Below are 24,977 nucleotides of genomic sequence, written 5' to 3' on the forward strand. Positions count from 1 at the left end.
CGTTCACATTAGCGATTTTTCATGCGAACCGTGCCCATCGCACTAAACTGCCAGTGTGAAAGCGCCCTAAGATTCGCTTGAAAAGAGTCTTCAAGATCCATCACAATATAAAATCGTCAGATTGCCCAGCCCTACGTTAGAGTTCTGAAAAATGAAAGATATCAAACGGAAAGGTACTATCAGGTTACTGTTTTTTTTAGTTTAGTTTTTTTTACCTGTGACAACATTGTAAAGATGGAGCTTGGTGAAGGCAAGCGTCCCCTTCCCGCACTTCATATTGAAACTGGCCATTACCTAATTTGTCATCAACCTGTGGATACAAAAAGTGGATTTAAATGTCCAAATAATTAATTACATACAACACATTATGAAGCGGTTGTTATAATTTAGTAGGTTTGTCATATCTTGATGTCACACTGGTTCTACTGTTGGCCTGGTGTTGATTCCAAAGGTCAGTAAGGATTTGAACATGTAGAAAAATCTCTAAATATTTAATATCATATTTAGATATTGCATATTGGAGTAGTAAATTGAGTATTTTAATTGAATCAAATGTACACAGTGTTCCTATTTTTACTGCAGGGGTTTGTTAATTTTAGACTAGTCGGTTACTAAACTTCTGTTTAAACGGCTAACCATAGACCATTGACCAGGGACCATTGACCCTCCCAAAGCCTTTATACAAACTAACAGATGTCTTTGTAGTCAAATACATCTTTAGAATTGCATATGAGTTACAGCTATGAATACAAATATTGATAGTGAATGTTAAAACAAGTGAGACATAAAGCTTGTGTATATGCACACAAGCATTCACTAACTGGAATTTTTAAAGGTAATTTTGGAAGATGGTTGTCTACTTGATCAACAAATATAAAAGCAAGTCATTAGTACCATAAATTAGGCTAGTTCATTATGATACCTAATTATATTCCAGACTCAGTGAACAAGTCTAAGCTTTCAGCAGATTAGCCTGCTGGCAACAGATTTAGTGTCCCACACAGCCGGTGTGTGTATTGGGGAGTGGGGTGAAAGAGATTTACCCCAAAACTAGGGTTCCTGCAATAGTCGGTGTAACAGGTGTTAATGATGTCCAGCCGCAACACAGGTTACATCACTTGCCCACTGCGGCCCCGTCCCCCACTGTCATTTAGATTATTTTTTTTAGTAGTAAAAATAATTAAGTTCAGTTAGAGCAGGGGTTTTCAACCCATATATTTGAGTCAAACAGCTGCAATTGTGAGATTTTACAAGCAAATATTTAGTCATCAACTAGAGGGGGGCAATTTGACTATTCTCCCAGCTAATTGTCACACTAAATTTGGTAAGCTGTTTATATTTTTAATATTTCAGTTTAACTAGTTCAGTTGCACCTGTCTATACTAGAGATGCACCGATTGCAATTGTCTTGGCCAATTCTGATTTCCGTTTTTTTGGTAAGTGTGACCTGCCAATACAGATTTTTGCTGATGAAATTAAATAAACCCTTCCGTTTTTTGGGGAAAGTGCTGCACAACAGAGGTTTAAAACATGGAAGAAATCAAATCGAAAAGTTGAGGTGGGCCGGTGGGTTGGTTTGGGGGTTTAGCTTATTTATTGAAACATAACAGTTTCAATAAATAAGTTAAAGTAACCTTAAAAAAGTATGGTATTTACTTGGAAATGTGGTACCCAACAGTATGCAGATATATAAAACCATAATAAATAAAAACTTGATAATCTACAGCTGTGTACAACTATTTTCCTTGGAACAAATAAATTAATTATACAGACTCGTAGCTGTTGGTGAGAAATAATTATTTATTTATAATTGTTATGCTTACATGAAAATATTCTGACAGTGAGACTTGATAACCACAGGCTACTCACTCCCACTGTATAAAAAATGCCTAAACACAAGTTAAAAACTATGCACCTTTACAAAGAAACTGACAATTTAATAACAAACATAATTATATATTTCTCTACCCACCTAATAAATCTAATCAGAATCAGAATCAGAATCAGAAAGAGCTTTATTGCCAAGTGTGCTTGCACCCACAAGGAATTTTTCTTGGTACTGAAGCTTCCAGTGCACATATACAAATACAAATACAACAAGAAACATAGTAATACAAATTCTAAGAATAAAATATATTTAAAATTTTTTTTTAAAAAAAATAGTATAAAAAGTTTTAAAAAAAGGGGTCACAGTTGGGTTTAGTCTGAATAAACATTTACAGATTATGAACATATTTACAGTATTTTGAGAAGTATGAATAATATAAATATAAATATCACCTGAGTTAGAGAATATTACACTAGACAGTGGGAGTCTAGTGCATGTTACAGATTATGAACATATTTACAGTATTTTGAGTAGTATGAATAATATAAATATAAATATCACCTGAGTTAAGAGAATATTGCACTAGACAGTGGGAGTATTGCACTTGCAGGCATATGCCTTGGGGGGCATGTTAAGTGTTCAGAAGGGAAATGGCCTGTGGAAAGAAACTGTTCCTGTGCCTGGATGTTCTTGTGGCCAGTGATCTGTGTCGCCGTCCTGACGGTAACAGTTCAAACAGGGGGTGTCCAGGGTGAGTGGAGTCTGTGATGATTTTACCTGCTCTCTTCCTCACTCTGGAAGAGTACAGGTCCTGGAGGGTTGGCAGGGGGGCACCAATAATCCTCTCTGCTGTCCGGACTGTCCGTTGTAGTCTCCTGATGTCCGATTTGGTAGCTGAACCAAACCAGACAGTGATGGAAGTGCTTAAAACAGACTCAATGACGGCTGAGTAGAACTGGATCAGCAGCTCCTGTGGCAGATTGAACTTCTTCAGCTGGCGAAGGAAGTACAGTCTCTGCTGGGCCTTTTTCACAATGGAGTCAATGTGATTTGCCCACTTCAGGTCCTGAGAGATGGTAGAGCCCAGGAACCTGAATGACTCCACTGCTTCCACAGTGCTGTTCATGATGGTGAGAGGGGGGAGTGCTGGGGATTTTCTCCTGAAATCCACAATCATCTCCACTGTTTTGAGCGTGTTCAGCTCAAGGTTGTTATAGCTGCACCAGACAGCCAGCTGTTCAACCCCCAGTCTGTAAGCAGACTCGTCACCATTTTGGATGAGACCGATGACGGTGGTGTCGTCTGCAAATTTCAGGAGCTTGACAGAGGGGTCTTTAGAAGTGCAGTCATTAGTGTACAGGGAGAAGAGCAGTGGGGAGAGAACGCACCCTTGGGGGAGCGCCAGTGCTGATGGTGAGGGTCCTGGATGTGAGCTTCCCCAGTCTCACTCGCTGCTGCCGGTCTGTCAGGAAGCTGGAGATCCACTGACAGATTGAGGATGGCATGGAGAGCTGAGTCAGTTTGGCTGTGAGAAGATCAGGGATGATGGTATTGAAGGCCGAACTGAAGTCCACAAATAAGATCCGTGCATAAGTCCCAGGTCTGTCAAGATGTTGCAGGATATAGTGCAGTCCCATGTTGACTGCATCATCCACAGACCTGTTTGCTCTGTAAGCAAACTGAAAGGGATCCAGAAGGGGTCCAGTGATGTCCTTCAGATAGGCCAACACCAGTCTTTCAAACGACTTCATGACCACAGACGTGAGAGCGACAGGTCTGTAGTCATTAAGTCCAGTGATTTTAGGTTTTTTGGGAACCGGAATGATAGTGGAGCGTTTGAAGCAGCAGGGAACTTCACACTGCTCCAATGATCTGTTGAAGATCTGCGTGAAGACTGGGGCCAGTTGGTCAGCGCAGGCTTTTAGACAAGCAGATGAGATGCCGTCTGGGCCTGAAGCTTTCCTAGTCTTCTGTTTTTTGAAGACTCGGCTCACGTCCTCCACACAGACCTTAAGCTCAGGTTGGATGGCAGAAGGGGGGAGGAGAGGGGTTGCAGGAGGTGATGGTGGATGTGTGAAGTGCACATCAGAGCGGGTGTGAGGTGTGAGTCTGGGCTTCTCAAACCTGCAATAGAATGCATTGAGAGTGTCAGCCAGTTGTTGATTCTCCACAGATCGGGGGGATGGTGATTTGTAGTTGGTGATGTTCCTCAGGCCTCTCCAGACTGATGCCGGGTCGTTGGCTGAAAACTGGTTTTTCAGCTTTTCAGAGTAGCTTCTTTTAGCAACTCTGATCTCCTTTGTCAGTCTGTTTCTGGCCTGGTTATACAAGATTTTATCCCCACTTCTGTAAGCATCCTCTTTGGCATGACGAAGCTGTTTGAGTTTCCCAGTAAACCATGGTTTATCATTAGAGAATGATAAGAATGTCCTGGTAGGAATGCATGTATCCTCACAGAAACTGATATATGATGTTACAGTATCTGTGAGCTCATCCAGATCGGTGGCTGCAGCTTCAAAAACAGTCCAATCAGTGCAATCGAAGCAGGCCTGTAGATCCTGCTCTGCTTCGTTGGTCCATCTTTTTACAGTCCTTATTACAGGTTTAGCTGATTTCAGTTTCTGCCTGTAGGTCGGTATAAGATGAACCAAACAATGATCAGAGAGCCCCAAAGCTGCCCGTGGGACGGAGTGATACGCATTCTTTATCGTGGTGTAACAGTGGTCCAATATATTACTGTCTCTGGTAGGACATGTAACATGCTGTCTGTATTTTGGCAGTTCACGGGAGAGATTTGCTTTGTTAAAATCCCCAAGAATGATTAAAAGAGAGTCTGGGTACCTTTGTTCCATTTCAGCTATATGTTCAGCCAGCTGTTGTATCGCCGCGCTCACACACGCGTCTGGAGGAATGTAAACATTCGCGAGAATGAATGAGGAAAACTCCCGCGGCGAGTAGAAAGGTTTACAGTTTATGAAATGTGCCTCTAAATTAGGAGAGCACATCTTCTTCAGTGTTGTTACATCTGAACACCAACTTTCGTTAATGTAGAAACACAATCCACCACCTCTCGTTTTCCCCGTTAGTTCCGCGATGCGATCCGCTCGGAACAGCTGAAAGCCCGGCAGATGTAGTGCGTTGTCCGGTATGGCTTCACTCAGCCAGGTTTCAGTGAAGCACAGAGCAGCGGAGTTTAAAAAATCCTTGTTAGTGCGGGTGAGGAGAAGAAGTTCGTCCATTTTGTTAGGATGCAATATAAATCACTATATTTACTATACTGTTAATATTATAGTAAATATATATATATTTACTATTTATTTATTACTACATAGTAAGTATTCAATATAAATATTGCACATTTCTGCCCAACCCATGGTAAATTACTACAGTACATTCATGGTAAATGTTTGTAAGGGTTATAAGGGGATTTAAATTCGGTCCGAATTAGGGGTGGGCGATATGGCAAAAATATCATATCACGATTTTTTTCAGGAAAATCACGATTCACGATTTTATCACGATTCTTTTTTATGTTGGTTTTACTATTTTGTGACTGAGCATTACAGCCAAACTAATGTCCATATTTTAAAAACAAAGCCTTAGGTAACAAAATATATAAGAAAATGGCAGACAGGGGTGAAGATAAAAATATTTGTCATTATTTTCTTTGTTATTAAATATTAAGATCAAAGATACACATTACACATACACAACTTAATATACAAATTAAATAAACAGTGCTTTATGTTTTCAGCTACAGGTGTATTTAACAGTAGCATTGAATAAAGTAATTAAATGAACAAATATGAAAATAAAACAAAACAGACTTCACTGTATAAATTATACATTGATACTTATTAAAGCTACTATTAAAGTTATCAGTTAAGAGCAGTGAGTGATTTTCTCTTTGCATTTTGTTGTTTTATTATCGTTTTAGTTCTCCTAAAAATTCAAATTGTCATAATTTACTCTCGCAAGTTGTTTTAAACTCGAATAAGTTTCTTTCTTCTGTTGAAAATAAAAGTTATTTGGAAGAATGTTGGTATCCAAACAGAGTTGATGTACCCCAGTGACTTCCATAGTATATTTTTCTCCTATGGAGTCAATGGGGACCAGCTACTGTTTGGATAGCCACATTCTTCAAAATATTAATATTAGAAAAATATTAGAAAATATTAGAAGGAAATTAATACAGCTTTGGAACAACATTAGAGTGCGTAAATGATGAGATATATATATATTTATTTTTTTTTGGGTGAACTATCCCTTTAAGGACCAGCGGCAGTGTGTTTATTACTACTGTCTCTTTAAGAGCTGCGCGCGCCGCGTCTATTATACACGCATTTGACAAGCAGATTTTCTCACAATTTTCTCAAGTTTGCTTTCACTTTAGACATAACCGACTTTGTTTATGTAAACCTTGTGTGTATTTAACAGTATAAGCACAGTAAGACTCGAAAGATAACTTAGTCCAGTATCCAGGCGCTGGTAGACAGGCTTTTAGTGCATGTGAGCTTCACATGTAAGCGCTGAGAAACGCACATTAGCACAGTTATGCAAGCGCGTTTAGAAAGAATTGAACCAAAAGAATGATTCATTCACGAATGATTGGTATCGCTGGTTCAGTCGATATAAATTCGGGACACATACAGGTCCTTCTCAATAAATTAGCATATTGTGATAAAGTTCATTATTTTCCATAATGTAATGATAAAAATTAAACTTTCATATATTTTAGATTCATTGCACACCAACTGAAATATTTCAGGTCTTTTATTGTTTTAATACTGATGATTTTGGCATACAGCTCATGAAAACCCAAAATTCCTGTCTCAAAAAATTAGCATATCATGAAAAGGTTCACTAAACGAGCTATTAACCTAATCATCTGAATCAACTAATTAACTCTAAACACCTGCAAAAGATTCCTGAGGCTTTTAAAAACTCCCAGCCTGGTTCATATCTCAAAACCGCAATCATGGGTAAGACTGCTGACCAGAATGCCATCATTGACACCCTCAAGCAAGAGGGTAAGACACAGAAAGAAATTTCTGAACGAATAGGCTGTTCCCAGAGTGCTGTATCAAGGCACCTCAGTGGGAAGTCTGTGGGAAGGAAAAAGTGTGGCAAAAAACGCTGCACAACGAGAAGAGGTGACCTGACCCTGAGGAAGATTGTGGAGAAGGACCGATTCCAGACCTTGGGGGACCTGCGGAAGCAGTGGACTGAGTCTGGAGTAGAAACATCCAGAGCCACCGTGCACAGGCGTGTGCAGGAAATGGGCTACAGGTGCCGCATTCCCAAGGTCAAGCCACTTTTGAACCAGAAACAGCGGCAGAAGCGCCTGACCTGGGCTACAGAGAAGCAGCACTGGACTGTTGCTCAGTGGTTGCTCAAATTTTGCATGTCATTCGGAAATCAAGGTGCCAGAGTCTGGAGGAAGACTGGGGAGAAGGAAATGCCAAAATGCCTGAAGTCCAGTGTCAAGTACCCACAGTCAGTGATGGTCTGGGGTGCCATGTCAGCTGCTGGTGTTGGTCCACTGTGTTTTATCAAGGGCAGGGTCAATGCAGCTAGCTATCAGGAGATTTTGGAGCACTCCATGCTTCCATCTGCTGAAAAGCTTTATGGAGATGAAGATTTCATTCTTCAGCACGACCTGGCACCTGCTCACAGTGCCAAAACCACTGGTAAATGGTTTACTGACCATGGTATTACTGTGCTTAATTGGCCTGCCAACTCTTCTGACCTGAACCCCATAGAGAATCTGTGGGATATTGTTAAGAGAAAGTTGAGAGACGCAAGACCCAACACTCTGGATGAGCTGAAGGCCGCTATCGAAGCATCCTGGGCCTCCATAACACCTCAGCAGTGCCACAGGCTGATTACGGCCATGCCACGCCGCATTGAAGCAGTCATTTCTGCAAAAAGGATTCCCGACCAAGTATTGAGTGCATAACTGAACATAATTATTTGAAGGTTGACTTTTTTTGTATTAAAAACACTTTTCTTTTATTGGTCGGATGAAATATGCTAATTTATTGAGACAGGAATTTTGGGTTTTCATGAGCTGTATGCCAAAATCATCAGTATTAAAACAATAAAAGACCTGAAATATTTCAGTTGGTGTGCAATGAATCTAAAATATATGAAAGTTTAATTTTTATCATTACATTAGGGAAAATAATTAACTTTATCACAATATGCTAATTTATTGAGAAGGACCTGTATAATAACAGCTGAAATATTCGCACGTAATACGTTTCTCAGGTCAATCGGAGCGGGTATCAAACTAAATTAGCCACACCGACCAGAAAAAGACAAGGAAGGAGGTTGGTGCCGTCGGGCCGGATGGAGATGATTGGCGGGCCGCATTTGGCCCGCGGGCCGCCAATTGAATAGCCCGGCATTATACTGTACAATAGTAATACAATCGTACATAGTAATATATTTCTGTCACAAGTTAAACTGAACTTTTTTGACAGGTTGCTGTGAAGATCTTGAAGTTTCTCTGTGTTTATGATATGAAAAATAGTCTTTCTCAAATTAAACAGTAAAATGTTCATTAAAGGGGTCATATAATGGTACATGCACTTTTACAAGTTGATTGCACTGAAATGTCTGTTGGCAGTGCCTGTACACAACCATCCTATCATGATTAAAATCCATCCAGTGGTTTTGTTTTAATCTCCTCATATGTTTGACCATCTATGAAATCAAGCCGTTCGATATTGTGACGTCATAAGATCGTACGCCCCTCCCGCGATTGTGATTGACAGCCGTGCTTCAACACAAGACCTGCCCTGAGCAAGCTGTGACAGCCGTCGTCATAGTAGTCCGCCATTGTTGATATGCTGGAGTAGAATGGCGTCTACACGATTGTGGTGTTCTGTTCTTAGATGTAATAAGGAACACAGCAGTCATTTGGATGTTCCTAAATCTGAGCCGTTATAGATGCAGTGGCTGAGTTTTGTTTTTGAAGCAATATGCCCAAAGGATTGACGCGGGGATTCCCTCACGGGGATTCCCCACGATCGTCCATGCTTTCATGTTTAGGCGAATCATTTCACACCAGACAGCTTCACAAACGAGAAAAAACGGATCGGTACCAACGTGTTCCTGCTGAACCTCCAGAAGATGTGAGTGTAATGTTTTATTAACCTTTATATTAGTATTTATATTAATCTTTGCGAAATTTGCAAACCTTGCTGCAGGCTTCACGATGAATGCATCTAAGGTTTACACTCAGGGTACATTACAGCATGTTTTCTATGTACGACGTTCTCAATATAATTCATAATCCCACGTTTATAATGAACAACGCGTGGTTATTGTGTTACAAACGGTGTACGCACAGAACAGAGGGGCGGGGTGAGCAAAGCTCATTATCATTTAAAGACACATGCACTGAAACGGCGTGCTGAAAACAGAGCTGTTTTTGACCAGGTAAAATTAGTGTTTTCTTACAATACTAATGAGAATTTTTAATTAAAGTATATTACAAACTTTTAATTTAGACCCTAAAGAATCATATTAGCTTGTACAAAAATGGCATTATATGACCCCTTTAAGTGACTCTCAAAGCAGCTCTGGAGATGAAGTTTGTGTGTTCATGTTGTCATACACCGCGAGCGCCACGCGTGTGTAGCGACACTAGCTCAAATGATATAGGGAATCAATAATGATGAATCGGGGTTATGATTCATTTACTTCGCATACAGATTCAATAAAATTATTGAAGCTGAAAAATAGATCAATTGAATATATCAATAACCCATCACAATGAATTATGATTTAATCATTAATATATCAACTGTCCATTCTTCAGATCACTTATCCGAATAACTTTTACTGGAAATTAATGTAATTATCAAACAGTTGTTCGTCCAGCAAACGGCCGTAAGATTAACCCATCAATTTCTCAACAAAAATGATCTTTCTTATAATTCCAGCAGGGCTATTTTCTGGCCACGAAAATCACCTTCCTGTCCTTATAAAATTTAGGTTACTGAAATAGTAACACATTGTAAATGTGCATAGATCGTACGTTTTCAGGGACTTCGAAATGTTGAGCAACCAGAAACAATTAGGGATATATATGGTTTTAATAAAATGAAACTACGGGTACAGAATACTACAATTCACACAGAGTTAATATGCGTATATAGTAATACCAACAGTAAAACAATACAAGACAAAACGGATAACGAATGAGAGTGAGAGAGAGAGAGAGAGAGTAAGAGAGGGTAAGAGAGTGAGAGAGAATGAGAGAGTGAGGATGAGCGAGAGAAAGTGAAAGCAAAATGTCAGGATGACAATTTTCACAGTTAACTCTTGAGAGACACCAAGATATCAAATCACCTTAAGCAGGAGCAGACAATTTTAAACGCATTAAAATCTCGATACTTGCATATAGTCTGTTGTGTTGCTGAGGAAAGAAGGCGCGTGTGTCGGTCTTTCGGAGCTGGGCGTGTTTTCTAGTTGCTTCCTGGGCGAGCAGACTCGCGGTAAATTTAAAAGGTCTACTCAGAGTTAAGTTGCCGGCTACGTTCACTTCACTGAACGTAGGAAAAGGTCCGAAGATGAAAAGAAAGACAAAGATTAAAGAAAAGAAAAGAAAAACGGAGAAACTCCTTAAGGAGTTGTGGAACCGGGAACCTCTCTCTGACGAAGTGCTCTGAGGGAACTTTCTGTGTCAGTCTCTTATGGAGAGTCTTAGTTTACGCCTACTTTGCGTACGTGGACCAACCACCTTCAGAGATTTCAGAGCGGGAAAATGTTCCTTTGTCCTGTCGGGAAGGTGCATCTGCATAGTTATGACGGTGTCAGAATTCAGCAGTTCTACTCCAGAAAGATGGTACACACAGAATAATACATTTTACTGTAATCTCCTGTATATGGTTGGTTCAGTCAAACCGAGGCGGTTAAAGAGATACCAAGAACGGCAGGTACAGGAGGTGGGAATACAAAGTTATATAAGATATGCATATTATAAGCATTTAGAGTTTGATTAACACACGATAAAATCGTAGAGACCCCAATATGACATGGGCATATAAAATGCAACACAGAAAAATATCATATACATTTTGTAATGTCTTAATATGATGAGTTTAAAGAAACGTTTGGGTGTGTGTGTGTGGCATTCCGGAGGTCTTCTGGACCACCTGGATTCCTCTCTTGCAGAGAGAGAGGGAGTTTTGACTGATAACAAAAGTCTTTGAAGCTGTCTCTTGGAGTTTTGAGATGGTTCTGTTAAACTTCGCTAGGCAACAAATGTGTCATAAGTGCAGAGGAGAAGGTATAATGGCCTCTGGAGAGGCTCATAGAGTTGTAACAGTGTCAGGAAGCAATCTAAACCCAGCCATGTCGGAGCCATGACGGTAATTTAGATTGTCGAGAGTCTTGATTTACATATCTCAGTTCAGAGTGTAAAAGCAAGAAGGAATGTGCATTGTGTGCAGGGAGAGGCAGAATCATGATTCTAGCCCATTCGTTACACGTGCTTTGTGCGTTATAAACGCATCCACGCATATCTGTGCTATTCATTACAAAGACACGCAGAACATGTAGGATTCATATTCAAATAGTCTTCTTGCAGTTTAATATTCACAGACACTACTCCATATCGCGATGTAATTTAGGGGGCACCTATTATGCCCCATTTTAAAAGATGTAAAATAAGTCTCCGATGTCCCCAGAGTGTGTATGTGAAGTTTTAGCTCAAAATACCCCACAAATCATTTTTTATAACATGTTAAAATTGACACTTTTGGGGGTGAGCAAAAACACAACGTTTTTTTTATTATTTTTATTTTTTATTTTTTTTATTTAGAAAAACAGGGACAGCGTACAATAAACATTAACCTCAAGGGGAGAGATGCATAGTACCAGGTTTTAGCTCAAGAGATAATTTCCACCCGTAGTCCCTGGGCAGGCTGATGTTATAATAAAATACATAATACATCATACATACATGAATAATGAAATTTACATTGACCAAATAAATAATAAAAGTCTTCATATGCACAACAATCAAATCTTCACACCTTTCATTTACTCAAGTCTACTCTTATAGAACACATACTTACACACACACACATACACATACATACATACCTCTGGTCACATATGGGTGCAAATTTGATTTGAAAAGAGCCATTTCTTTGCCAGGCGTGAAAAAGTATAAAAGTTTGTGCTTCTTATCAACTCTGTAGGCAACATATTCCACTGACGAGCGGCCACACAAGAAAAGGCAGAGTTTCCAAATGCTGTCCTGCGTTTTAGGATCCTACATTCGCCTCGCACTGTAGATCTAGTGGCTCGAGCTGTTGTTTCAGAGCCCAAAGATATAAACTCTTTTAGTGGAGGAGCAGCGGTATCATGAAGGATCTTATACATCAAACACAGATTTGTGTGGATCATCAGATTTTCAAAGCTGAGAAATTTGTGTTTTACAAGGAAATGACAGTGATGGAATCGTCTGCCTTTCTTATCGTGAATCTTTAGAGAACTATTATATAATGACTCAAGAGGCCTGAGGACAGATTTACAAGCCTGTGACCAACTTGTCATACAGTAAAGAAAATGTGGAACAATCATTGCATTTAGATAGGCTCCTGAGGCCTCGATTGTAAGGGAATTTCGAATTTATCTGAACTGTGCCATATTAAATTTGATTGTATTTGATAATTTTTTTATGTGCCTTTTAAAGCCTAAATTTGGTTCCAGTATAACACCTAAATATTTGACCTGATCTGGATTTGAAATGATTTGTCCATCAATTAAAATTTTAGGACAATTTTGTATTTTATAACGATTTGTAAAAAACATCGATACAGTCTTATCTAGATTTAAGGTGAGGCATGATTTTTTCAGCCACAAAGAAACTTTCTTCATCTCTTTGGTCAGTTTTTGAGCGACTTCTTCCGCAGTTTTACCATGTGCATATAGCACCGTATCTGGTCTGGTTTCACACTCAATTAGTTGTATCGAACCCAGGTGCGTTTGCAGTGATCTTACGTCATCGCAAACGCACACGGAAAATGCATGGATAATTCAACTCGACTGACCCGTTTTAGTGTGGGTCCTAAAAGGTTGAAAACCCCGGAGTTAGAGAACAGACGCTACACTTAAAAACTGAAAGTGTCTGCTCAATGTAGCGTTAGTGAGGAGCTGACTGACGAGATGATGGCGGAAGATTTAGGTTTGAAAACGAAATGTAAAAGCGCCTATTAAAGCGAGTTTATCATTGTACTGTATTGTTTTGTTTTACGTTAAGATTAATAATGAACCCACCATTCAAGCAATTGCTGCCAATTTGAAAGCAAAAGTAAAATGCACAAATCATATTTTTCCCTTATATTATCACTGAGGATGACATGGGCCCTTAAGTGGGTCTAAGTTTTGTAACACTAACCCATTCAGATGATTTGACATTTCTTTACACACACACACACACACACAATGAAACACACACACAACTACTACTATATACTTACTTGCTTCTGGCATTGGGTACGGGGAATGTTTCCCATGTGTTGGTTGACTTTGCGTAGATTGCTGATAAACAGGTGAACCTGAGGGTTGTTCCATAAAAGATGCTTAGAAAAGCGGGGATTAAACTCCAAAACCTGACTTGAATAAACCTAACAAATAAGTTGGGGCTAAAGCGGTTTCATAAAAGGTCATTCAAGTTCACGCAATCCCACTAATTTGATCCAGGTTTATCTAGTCTAGATAACTGCGTGTGTACGTGTTTCTTAAGCAGCCCTAGAGGTCGATCATAGATCAAATCGATCCACCATCAAACAGCGTATATTTTGTGCTGTTTTATGCGTTTGAGACATGGTGTTTGCAAAACTTACATTTCACAGGAATATTCTCCATCTGTAAATTTGAGAAAGTGCAAATATTTCCATTTTGCTGCTAAACTTCACATTGAACGAGCGCTGCTGCGCGCGTGCGCGCCAAATAGTCTTTTGCGCTGACTATATTAAAAACTGAGGAGCGTCATTTTGCGGAGGCTTGTAAAGAACAGTTCCTGTCTGTTGCACGTAAGTGGGACATCGAGGGCAAGACGACAACCATTGGGACTGACAGTGCACGCAACATGGTTCCGCAATTCGACTTACACGCTATGAACACATGAACTGTGTCGCTCACATGGTGCAGAGAAGTGTCACAGTGAGTCTTGCTGACAGCGGCTTTGTAAATGCTTTGGCCAAGGTTCGCAAAGTTGTCTGTCATTTTAAGCACAGCCCAGCAAATGCTGCGGAGCTTCAAGCACAACAAGTCAGCCTGGGAAAGAAGCAAGAGCCATTGATCCAGGATGTTCCAACACGTTGGAATTCGACGCTGGAAATGGTCAAGCGCGTGAGCAGAAATAAAGAGGCTGTCATCGCAGCCCTGGACAATCAGGAGCACAAACTCGTTTTGCCGACCGCAGCAGAGTGGGATAAACTGCAGAGGCTGGAGACACTTCTAGAGCCATGCAGGTAAATCAGTCTGTAACTTATCAAATAACATTGCTTTGATTATTTTCTGGAATGAATTAAACCAAGTCAAATATCAATAACATTTATGTATGTAAAAAATAATAATGATAATGATAATAATGATAATAATAATAATAATAATATGTTGATAACCACTGTTCTAATAATACACTGTCTCTGTGTGCATGTGTGTGTTTGTGTCACATGCCTGTCCTGTCTTGTGCTGCACATGGGTGTTTTGTTATTTTGGGCCATGTGCTCGTGTCTATTGTCTAGCCCCTCCCATCTTGTTATCTGATTATTGGTTAATTTGTCCCACCTGTCTGTCTCGTTACCCTTCTTTGTTTGTTCCCCTATTTAGCCTCCTTGTGTTTGTAGTCTTGTGCTGGCAGATAGGCTGGCTAAAAGGGCGCTAACAAAAGAGAATGTAGAAGTACAGGTTAATGTTAGTAAAGCAGAGGTTAAAAGCATAATTTGGGAGAAAATAAATAAAAGATGGCAAGAGAAGTGGGATAGAGAGGAGAAAGGGAGGCATTTATACCAAATTCAGAGAAATGTTAAAGGGGATAGGGTGGGAAGTGGGGATAGGGTGGGAAGTGGGAATAGGAAAGAAGAGGCTGTGATGACGAGGTTGAGGTTGGGACACTGTTCACTGAATAAAACACTAAAGTTGATAGGGAAGCACCAGACAGGGTTGTGTGAGGGTTGTCGAGAAGAGGAGTCAGTGGAGCATATAATTATGAGTTGTAAGAGATATGAAATGCAGAGGCAGGTAATGAAGAATAAGTTGAGGCAGATTGGGGTGCAGGAGATTACATTAAAAGGGTTATTAAGCGCAGTAAATGGGACTCAGAGTAGAATATTGATGTTATTTTTAAGGGAGGCGGGACTTTTCAATAGGATTTAATTGATAATTAAAGTGTGTTTTGTGTGTGAGTGTTTATTTGAGGGGAATGAGTGTTATGTAAGTGTAGGATAGAGAATGGACAAAGTTGTATTATAAAATCTATTATCTGATCCATATTCCGGAGCAGAGGGGGGCGGTAATGCACCAAAAAGCTGGATGCCAACCGCCGTAAAATTGGAAAGAAGAAGAAGAAGAAGTCTTGTGCTGGTTCGTTGTCCGAGTTACCTGTCCTTGTTGTGTGTTCCTGGAGCGCTGTGTTTTTTGAGTTTGTTACCCTGTCTGCATGTCATCAATAAATTCCTCTGCATTTGAATCCTCGTCTCATATTCATCCGTTACGTGACAGATTGTAGGTATGTAACTGAGCTCCTGGGTGGAGAGGCCTATGTCTCCTGTTCTGTGGTACTACCTTCTCTCTGCCACTTGCGTCTCAAGATGGAAGCCTGTGATGAGGACCCTGCATATGTGGTGAGATTCAAGACCAAGTTCAAGGAGGACCTAGCATCCCGTCAAGAACAGCTCAACAATGCATGGCTCCAGATTGCTACAGTTTTGGATCCTCGTTTCAAAGACTTGAAATGCCTGCCCAAGACAGACAGGGAAGAGGTGTGGACCACACTTGAAGGGATGCTGCAACAAGAATCACCCAGAAGGTCTTCACAGACACATGATGATGGGCCACCCAGGAAGAAAATCAGCCTTCTGCAAATGGGCTCAGATTCAGAATCAGAAGATGAAGAGGTCCAACCTGCCATACAGAGGTACAGAGCAGAGCCCACCATTAAATTGGAGGACTGCCCCTTGAGGTGGTGGGCATCTCATTCAGGAGCCCATGAGAAGCTGGCCTCACTAGCTCACAAATATCTAGCCACTCCTGCAACCACTGTTCCCTGTGAACGACTTTTCTCAGTTGCAGGTCACATTGTGAACAAGAAAAGGTCAGCTTTACTTTCAGAAAATGTGAACAAGTTAGTTTGCCTCAGCAACTGGCTGAAAGATGATGAAGCTCAGTAGATTTGAAAGGTGATGTTCAAACAAAAAGACCAGTTTCAGTAAAACATGTTATAGTAGTTAGCAACTGGATTTTTGAGCAACTGGATTAAAGAATGGAGGAAAAGGTAAAATATTGTTCTTTGGTTTGATTTAAAAGTTTTATTGAAAATGTTTTTTTCCACATAAAAATGCAAGAGATGACTCAAATTGTGCAAAAATGTGGTAGGCCACTGTTATCATTTGACTACATTTATTGCTTTCTGTTCAATTGAATACTGTAAATTGTACTTCCTGGTTAAGAGGAATGCCAAAGAGGAAGCGATGGGACATTACAAAGACAAATATTATGGTGTGTAGTATGTTTCAGCTTGATTTAAACCACCATTATTTGGCTGTGTTAATAAACAGACATAATCTGAAAATTATGTATCTGTGTCCAGTTATTTATCTTTTGGTATTCATTTCAGAAAAAAAATGGTTAGGATTCAGGTGTAATTGCAAATAGTGATTAATCCTGATTAATCCACTGAAAATTCTGATTAATTTGATTAAAAATGTTAATCATTTGACAGCCCTAATAAATATATATATATATATATCATCATCATCATCATATTCTTTATTCAGGACATACATAAAAAATGGTCCATAGCACTATACAAACATACACATAATAATGATAAAAAATAAAAACCACAAACACAAAGAGAGTGTTCAAATATTAGCATATAGACTAAAAGGCCAATGGTTCCACAATCTCGAAGTGAACCTAACTGCACTCAATGCAGGATTCACTAGTGTTGCGATGATGCTGTTATATGACTCTGCTAATCTACACATACATCTGTACATGAGATTCCTGAGTACAGCAGGACACGTAAATACATTAACACTTACACACATTTGGCTCGCACTGCCCCATCGTGGCAATTTAAGCAGCAGCCTCAAACCATCATTGTATGCCACATTGAGTTTCTGCATACTGCTTTTTTTATAGTGCCGCCACAAGTGGGCAGTGTACATCGGAGTGCAAAAAGCTTTAAAAAGTGTAGTCTTCACAGATAGTGAACACATACTAAATTTGCGATTCAGCATATTAGCTTGTGCATACAACATACAATACTGTCTATGAATGTCCCTATCATCAGACAGGTCATCAGTTATATAATGTCCCAAATATTTGACCTCATCACACACTTTAAGTAAAATACCCGACAGAAAAAAAGCAGGAAATTAGAGTTTATTGTCCTCCCTGCTTCTAGCAATCATTATATTACTCTTCTTAGAATTGAAAGTAATATCAAAGTCTGAGCCATATTGAGAACATACCCTTAGTAGCTGTTGAAGGCCAGCACTATATGGACAAAAAATGACCAGGTCATCCGCGTACATTAGGTGGTTAATAATGGTGTCCCCAACCATACAGCCTGTTCCACATTTGTTTAACAACTTTGATAGATCATCCATATAAATATTAAAGAGAAAAGGAGATAAGATGCTTCCCTGCCTAACGCCATTACTTACATTGAATGAGGCAGACATAAAGTTACCCCATTTCACATACATTGACTGATGGGCATACCAAAAGGCCAAGATTCTCACTAAATATTTGGGAACCCCTCTATTATGCAATTTGTAAAATAGTTTCTCATGATTTACCCGATCAAAGGCTTTAGAAGCATCAATAAAACACATAAAGATTGTTGAATTATGCCTGTTATATAAATCTAAAACCTCCATTAGGGCAAAAATACACATATCAGTGCCATGTTTAGGTTTGAAGCCAAACTGATTGTCAGAGGTCAAGACAAAATGTTCTAGCCTATTCAATATAATCCTCTCCAAGACCTTGGATAAAATACTGGCTAAAGCTATAGGCCTGTAATTATCCAAGCTGTTTATCTTACCAGCTTTTTCTTTAATGACAGGCACTAGTGTGACAGATAAAATAGAATCAGGTAAAATACCATGGACTAACAACCCAGTAAAACAAATAGCAATTAGAAGACAGAGTTTTCCACTTGCAAATTTTAAATGCTCCGCAGATATCTCATCCATACCGCATGCCTTATTATCCTTTAGCATCATAATTGCATCATATATTTCTTGAGGTAGAACAATTGCATCTTCAATACTGTCAATGTCACCCATTGTAAAAGACTTACTTTTAACACAATTAAACAGCTCATAATAATGTTTCTGCCACAATTGAGTAATTTCTTCCGAGCCGTTGACACCATCAATATTCGTTGGTAACGATGTTTTACAGTTATTCATTCTTTTGATTTCTTTCCAGAACTCAATAGGACTATTATATTGCAGCTTCCTTGCCAAAGAGTCCGACCTCATTGTATTTTCCTTCCTCTTAATGAAACGTAGAGCATATTTAAACTTTGCATTTGCCCGTTTCTTGTATTCGAAAGAGGGACCCTGTTTATGTCTACCTGACTCATCCCATGCTTTAAAGGCCCTTCTTGCCTCGGCATGCATCTCTTCCACATAGCCATTCCAACCTGGCCTGACTTTATACAATGTGTGTGTCTTATACAGGGGTCTGCTCGAAACAAGTAGGGACTTCACAATATTCTCATACAGGGTGCACAGCTCAATACCATGTTGATGGTTCTTGCAATTAATATCATAACATGCCATAGAATCTTTAGGCAATTCAATGTTGTTCAACAAGATGTCACACTGAATATAATATTCTTTAAGGTCCTCCTCATTCAGATTAGACCAATCTATTTTCCCCACACACGTTATCTACAGACACAAAGGCAGGTATATTGCCTAGACTTACAGAAAAAGAAAAAGGCACATGATCAGTAGTGGCAAATTCATAATTAATTTTTAATTGTCTCTATAGAATCATGTGCATCAGCCGTGCAAATGCAGTGATCTAGCCATGATGTTGTGTGCCATGCCTCACTGATATAGGTATAGCTACTATCAGGCAAGAGCACTTTGCTAGAAAGAATTAGACCATTATCAAAACAGAACTGCATTAAATGTTTGGCAAATAAAGCTCTGCCATCAGAAACATCAGCATTCATGTCACCCACAATAAAGAAGCACGTGGAAGCATTATCTTGAATGAAGGATATAACACAAGCCAACCTATTAAGATATTCCTCTTCATTTTGAGAACACTCATAGGGTGTGTAAATGTTTAAGATAATGAAGTTTTTATCACCACAATTAAACTCAATTCCTATGGCCCAATCAACATCCAGTCTAACCACCTTGACCAGCTGATCATATTTTTTATGCCATAACAGGGCAACACCACCAGGTATTCTACCATGAACAATTCTGGTACTCAGGTCAGTAGTAGATTCACCCGCCCCATAAAAGTCTTTATGCAGGGAATTTAGACCCTCTAAATCCTGCTTTGGTAAAAAGGTTTCTTGAACACATAGTACATCACAGGCCTCCAAAAGTTTATCCACTTTTCTAGGCGGCGCGATTTGTCTGCTTCACTGTGCCCAACGCGCAGTCCTCGTGCGTTATATGACACGATATTGATATTCATCTATATGTATTAATCCCGGGCCGCAGCCTGACTGCTGCTCCCCTGTGGAGCTACAGGTATAAGAACAGACACAGAGCGCTGCTGCTGTGGGCCAGCCTCTCCTCCTGATCTTTGGGCCGTGCTGGTCTGCGAGCCTCAAAATAGCGACGTACATAGACCCCCGCCGGCCAAAGTTGTGGCTCGTACATTTCATCAACTACATTACATTCAGCAGTAACATGAAACGAACTGAATCTGTTGCGGGTAGAATCAATCTTCCGACACGTCACAGAATTACCTAGTTTTTCAGTCAGATGATCACGCAGAGTGACCGCATCAAGATCCGGGGAAAATCTAGTCGCAAAGACACTCACCAGCTTAGTTTTAATTACTGGAATGTTACTCACTGTGCCGGTACCAACTATTCCCATTCTGCGCTCTCGCTTTAGACGGGTCTGCATGCCGCCAGGTATCGGTTGCATGGCCACTTTTGGGGGCTTCTGAGGCTTACGCCTCCTTCCTTCACAACAATATTCCATGCTGGGGACGGGGGTTGGATTCTCATAGCCTCTCCCAGAGACTGGCGGACAAGACCCGCCGACCCCTGCGTTTCTCTCTCCTGAGATCCTGACGCATCACCAGCCCGGTCAGAAACACCGCGGATTTCCTCAATATCCGTCATCCGGCGATCTAGAGCCGCAGTAGCTGCCCCAAGATTTTCACTCACGCTTGCCTGCGTTTCCAGAACTCCCCTTAAAGTAGACACTTCCCGACACAATCGTTCCATCCTGCCGAGTAACGCCGAGGCATCCATGTTGCCAAACCCAACAGGTGGAAGTTCATCCAGGAAGTGTGAGACAAACCTAGGAATGTCTTCACCGCGCTCATTGAGCAATTTCAAACAGTCCTTAATATTGTTAACGTCCTTCTGAGCGCCTTTGTGCTTGACATTGCGTTGCGTTGTCGGGCACAGTTCAAACAGAAGTCTCTTGGAATGCTCAATCCAGTCAGAGGAGAAGTTGTTTGAGGCTAGCAAAACAATTTCATCCTGTGATAGTGTCTTGATTTTAATAGAAATAAAGTTTAAGAACTCATCTTCCACTATCACTTTCCCATTAGAGGTTTCATAAACCTCAGGTTTTGTACGGGAACATACAGCACTAGCAGCACGCAACACCGCCGCAGCCGCCATATTGCTTGTCCGTCTTTGCAAATAGTGATTAATCCTGATTAATCCACTGAAAATTCTGATTAATTTGATTAAAAATGTTAATCATTTGACAGCCCTAATATATATATATATATATATATATATATATATATATATATATATAGGCTACAATGATAAATGAGACACTATAGACCTACAAACGTATATATCAACGTTAACAAACATTTAATATACAATTTAACACGTTTGTAGGTCTATATTGTCTCATTTATCATTGTAGCCTTATTTAAGTTGATTTTCTTTACTGTATATTTATTTTTGGACTGATAATGGTTAATAAAGTCAAATAATGGTATGAGAGAGTGTCAGTCATTGTGTTCCTATTGGTCAGTGTTAGAGGATCTGTGTAACAACTGAGGCTTAGCCTGACAGTTAGCCTGCCCTGGACCAGGCTAGTTTCCCAGCATAAGTTGCCAGAGTAACTGAGTTCAAACTATTTTAAGTTTGCTTTATGAAACAGAATCAACCGACAATAAGTCTGACTAACCAAAATAAGCCTGGCTTGTATTCTAATCTTGTTTTATGGAACAACCCTCCGATCTTCGACTTTGTTTTGTTTGGAGAGATGGTCCTCCCTGAGAAGGTTGTCTGGTCTGCTTTTCTGAGATGGGCTCCTGAATTTGCCGGGGGCCTACAAGAATCAGAGAGTAAATTTACAGCTTAAGACAAATGATTAACTAATTGTAATGTCATTTTGGTTTTGACATCCACACTATGGATTTTACTATGACATATTACTTAACAATTAGTTAACCCTCTGGGGACCAAAAACGCGCCCGCGAAAATAAACACTAAATGCTCTGTTAATTTTGATCTTTCATTTTCGTGTAATACATCAATCGATCCTGTTCAGTTTCTATTTTTTTTCTGTATACTCACAATAAAAATAAAGTGTTTTGCTTTTTGACAAATAAAGAAAAATTAACATGATGCGATTTCTGCCTTCTCTCTGTCAGTAAACTCCCGTTTGAAACGCGTTCGAAAATTATCTATAACTCCGCGAAAATTCAGTCAAACAGGCAAACAGACCCACGGGCATAAAGCTTGAGATCGCAGCTTTTAAATGAAGTCATTTATATAAAAAACAAATATTCTTAGTTTCTGTAATCTGTATACAAAGAGAGCGACTCCAGTCGACCTCATTACGAGATGATTCACAGTAATGTGACCACTCCCCGGAGAGCGCGTGCTTTTCAAATGCAAATTCCGAGAACCATTTCAGATCTGTGAAACACCCCCACATCAGCTGTAAACAAAGCGCGTCGCGAGTGAGACATTATAGCCTTTATGGAGAAAAGTTTCCACAGTGCTGATGAGGAGAAATATCTCCTGATATGAGCAGCAGATCGCGCTGAGGAGTGAGGTAGGCTGTTTTCTTTTCTCAAGTGTGGAATAACGTTATGGAATAACGTTAGTGTAGGCCTATGTAAACCGCAAAAAGATGAATCGCATTTCTATAATATGACTCGCGTTTCTGTGAGATGAATGAAGGGTACATATTTGTAAAGAGTGTTTAGCCTAAATATGAATCGCGCGTCTGTGTGTGAAAGAATAAACTGCTTTGCTATAGCCTACTGAGATGAGTAAAATCGACTGGAATATGTTGAAATAAAATGTATTTGTATAAGCAACGTAAATTAACATTTATATGCCCTAATATTTCAATAAAACAACGTTAGTCAGGCGTTAGTCACACTATTTTTGTCAAAAATAAAGTCATAGACTAAGATGTTAGATGTTCCATTGTTGGCTATATTCAAACTAATGAATACATATGATAAAATGTAGGCCTATAATCTTTTTTTTCTTTCTTTTTTTTTTTTACAAAGAAAGAGTACACTTGAAATATTGTTGAAATTGTAATTATTGTTGTAATTGTAACATTTTTAATAAAATAGCTAAACATATTTACAAGATAGATGTAAGCGAAATCTTAAATGGTCAATATAAGTATTCTTCTAAATACATTGTCCTTGCATTGTAGCTCAGTCAGTGTCACACCTGAATGAATGGCTATTCAGAGTCATTATGCAGAGTGGGTGGGACATCCCAGGTGTAAACTACTCCTTCACGCCCCCCTCGCATATTGGCTTTCCAAGCAAAACCTGTTTTACACCATTTAAATCAATGTATTTTTTTTTGTGAACGATAAAGCAAGACTATTTTCACATAATTTTGAAGCCAGTACTCAAAGGTACAACATCAATTAGACAAAAGTCTTGTGGACACATATTTAATATGTGTTTTGTGGTCTTAATTCAGCCACTTTCATTTTTATTTTTTCCAATAACCACGCATAAACATTATTCTCTTAAAAATACAAACATCTACATACACATTGCTCGCATATTTTGGTAGCCCTGTTTGTGCTATATAGAGTGATTTTACACCTTTGCCATTAACATGTTTATAAATAACTGAAAAAAGCACAAATTTCAAGGCATGTCAGAACATCTCAAGGGCTCCAAAAACACCTTGGTCCCCAGAGGGTTAATGGTCACATAATGATACCTTTGCAAATCATTAGCTAATGATTAATTAAAGCAGACAACTGAAAGTTGAAGTACATAGCTTTGACCCATTGTGGAAATGAACACATTAATTTACACTATTAGTTAATAAAATATATTATTAAGGAATGAATACATTATGACATTATTTAATTAATTACTATTCATAAATTAATTCATCTATTAATCATTTAGACTCCATATTAGTTGCTGATGCAGTAATAATTGTGTCATACATTAACTCATGATTATCTGTGCATTAGTTAAGTATGAATTAATGCATATTAGTGCACCCGTATTGTAAAGTGTTAAACCAGAACTTGTAAAAAAAAAAAAATTGTTAAGGAAATAAGATAAATCACGTTCGCACAACATGACATTTTTTAAGGCTACGGCCAATTCATCTATTGGTGCTTTTCCACTGCATGGTACGGCTCGGTACGGTTCGACTCGGCGCGGAACGGTTCGGCTCGCTTCGCTTTTCCACTGCGTGGTACGACTCGGTTCGCTTTAGCTCGGTTGCTTTTCCACTGCAGTTAGTACCGCTTGAAAGTGGGTGGGACTGATCGTTATAGTTGCCGTCTCTACTGCCATGACATCATCATATTAAATGCGAATTTTTCATTCCGTGTTTCCCCATCCACTCCTCGGCAAACAACAAGAGGAACGTCTGCACCTCGTCCACTGACCACGATTCAGCCATTTCTTTTTATCTTTTTTTTTTTTTTTAAGCAAATACTTTTAAAACAGGGGCTACAGCGTTGGCTGTTGTCTACTGGCTATTTAAATCTAGCGGGTTTAGTGTCTCGTGTCGTAAATACAATGACGCTGGTAGTGATGATTCTGTCTGACTAATCAGTGATCTGCAGTGTTTTCACGTCACATTTTAGTATCGGTACGGTACGCTTGGAACCTCAACAGAGGTGGTACCATTTAAAGCGAGCCGAAGCGAGCCGTACCGTACCGTACCATGCAGTGGAAATGCGCCATAAGTGAGCCGTACCGAACCGAGCCGTACCGTACCATGCAGTGGAAAAGCGCCATTAATCAGGGATAGGCAACTTCGGTGCTGGAGGGCCACTGTCCTGCAGAGTTTAGCTCCAACCCTAATTAAACACACCTGAACAAGGCAATCAATGTTTTCAGGATTACTAGATAGATACAGGCAGGTGAGTTTTTATCAGGGCTGAAGCTAAACTCTGCAGGACAGTGGCCCTCCAGGACCGAAGTTGCCTATCCCTGATCTATATGAATAAACACTCAGTATTTATGTGTACACAACAGTCTTAATGTTAGAACAATTGCAATAGATATTATTATTTTTTGTATTTTAAAATTGGCCTGTCGAAAATCCTTATAAATTGACCCACAAGCACATTTTACACAATAAAGTGATCTAGAATCCACGACAAAGGACACGTATGGCCACTATTTTGCGTGTCATGTGGAGGGCTCCGTAAAATTTATATAGATTAATGCATTTATTTCACATGCTAGTCAC

At 39.5% G+C, this 24,977-nt stretch overlaps 1 protein-coding gene across 1 annotated transcript in view; it reads right to left on the bottom strand.

The window, feature by feature from the left end:
- Window positions 1–24,977, bottom strand: part of LOC309496066 (uncharacterized protein) — a 105,659-nt gene that overhangs the window by 65,359 nt on the left and 15,323 nt on the right. The window lies entirely within an intron of this gene.

The sequence above is a fragment of the Leuciscus leuciscus genome (assembly GCF_965113295.1).
Source record: "Leuciscus leuciscus genome assembly, chromosome: 4".
In the NCBI taxonomy this organism is placed as follows: Eukaryota; Metazoa; Chordata; class Actinopteri; order Cypriniformes; family Leuciscidae; genus Leuciscus; species Leuciscus leuciscus.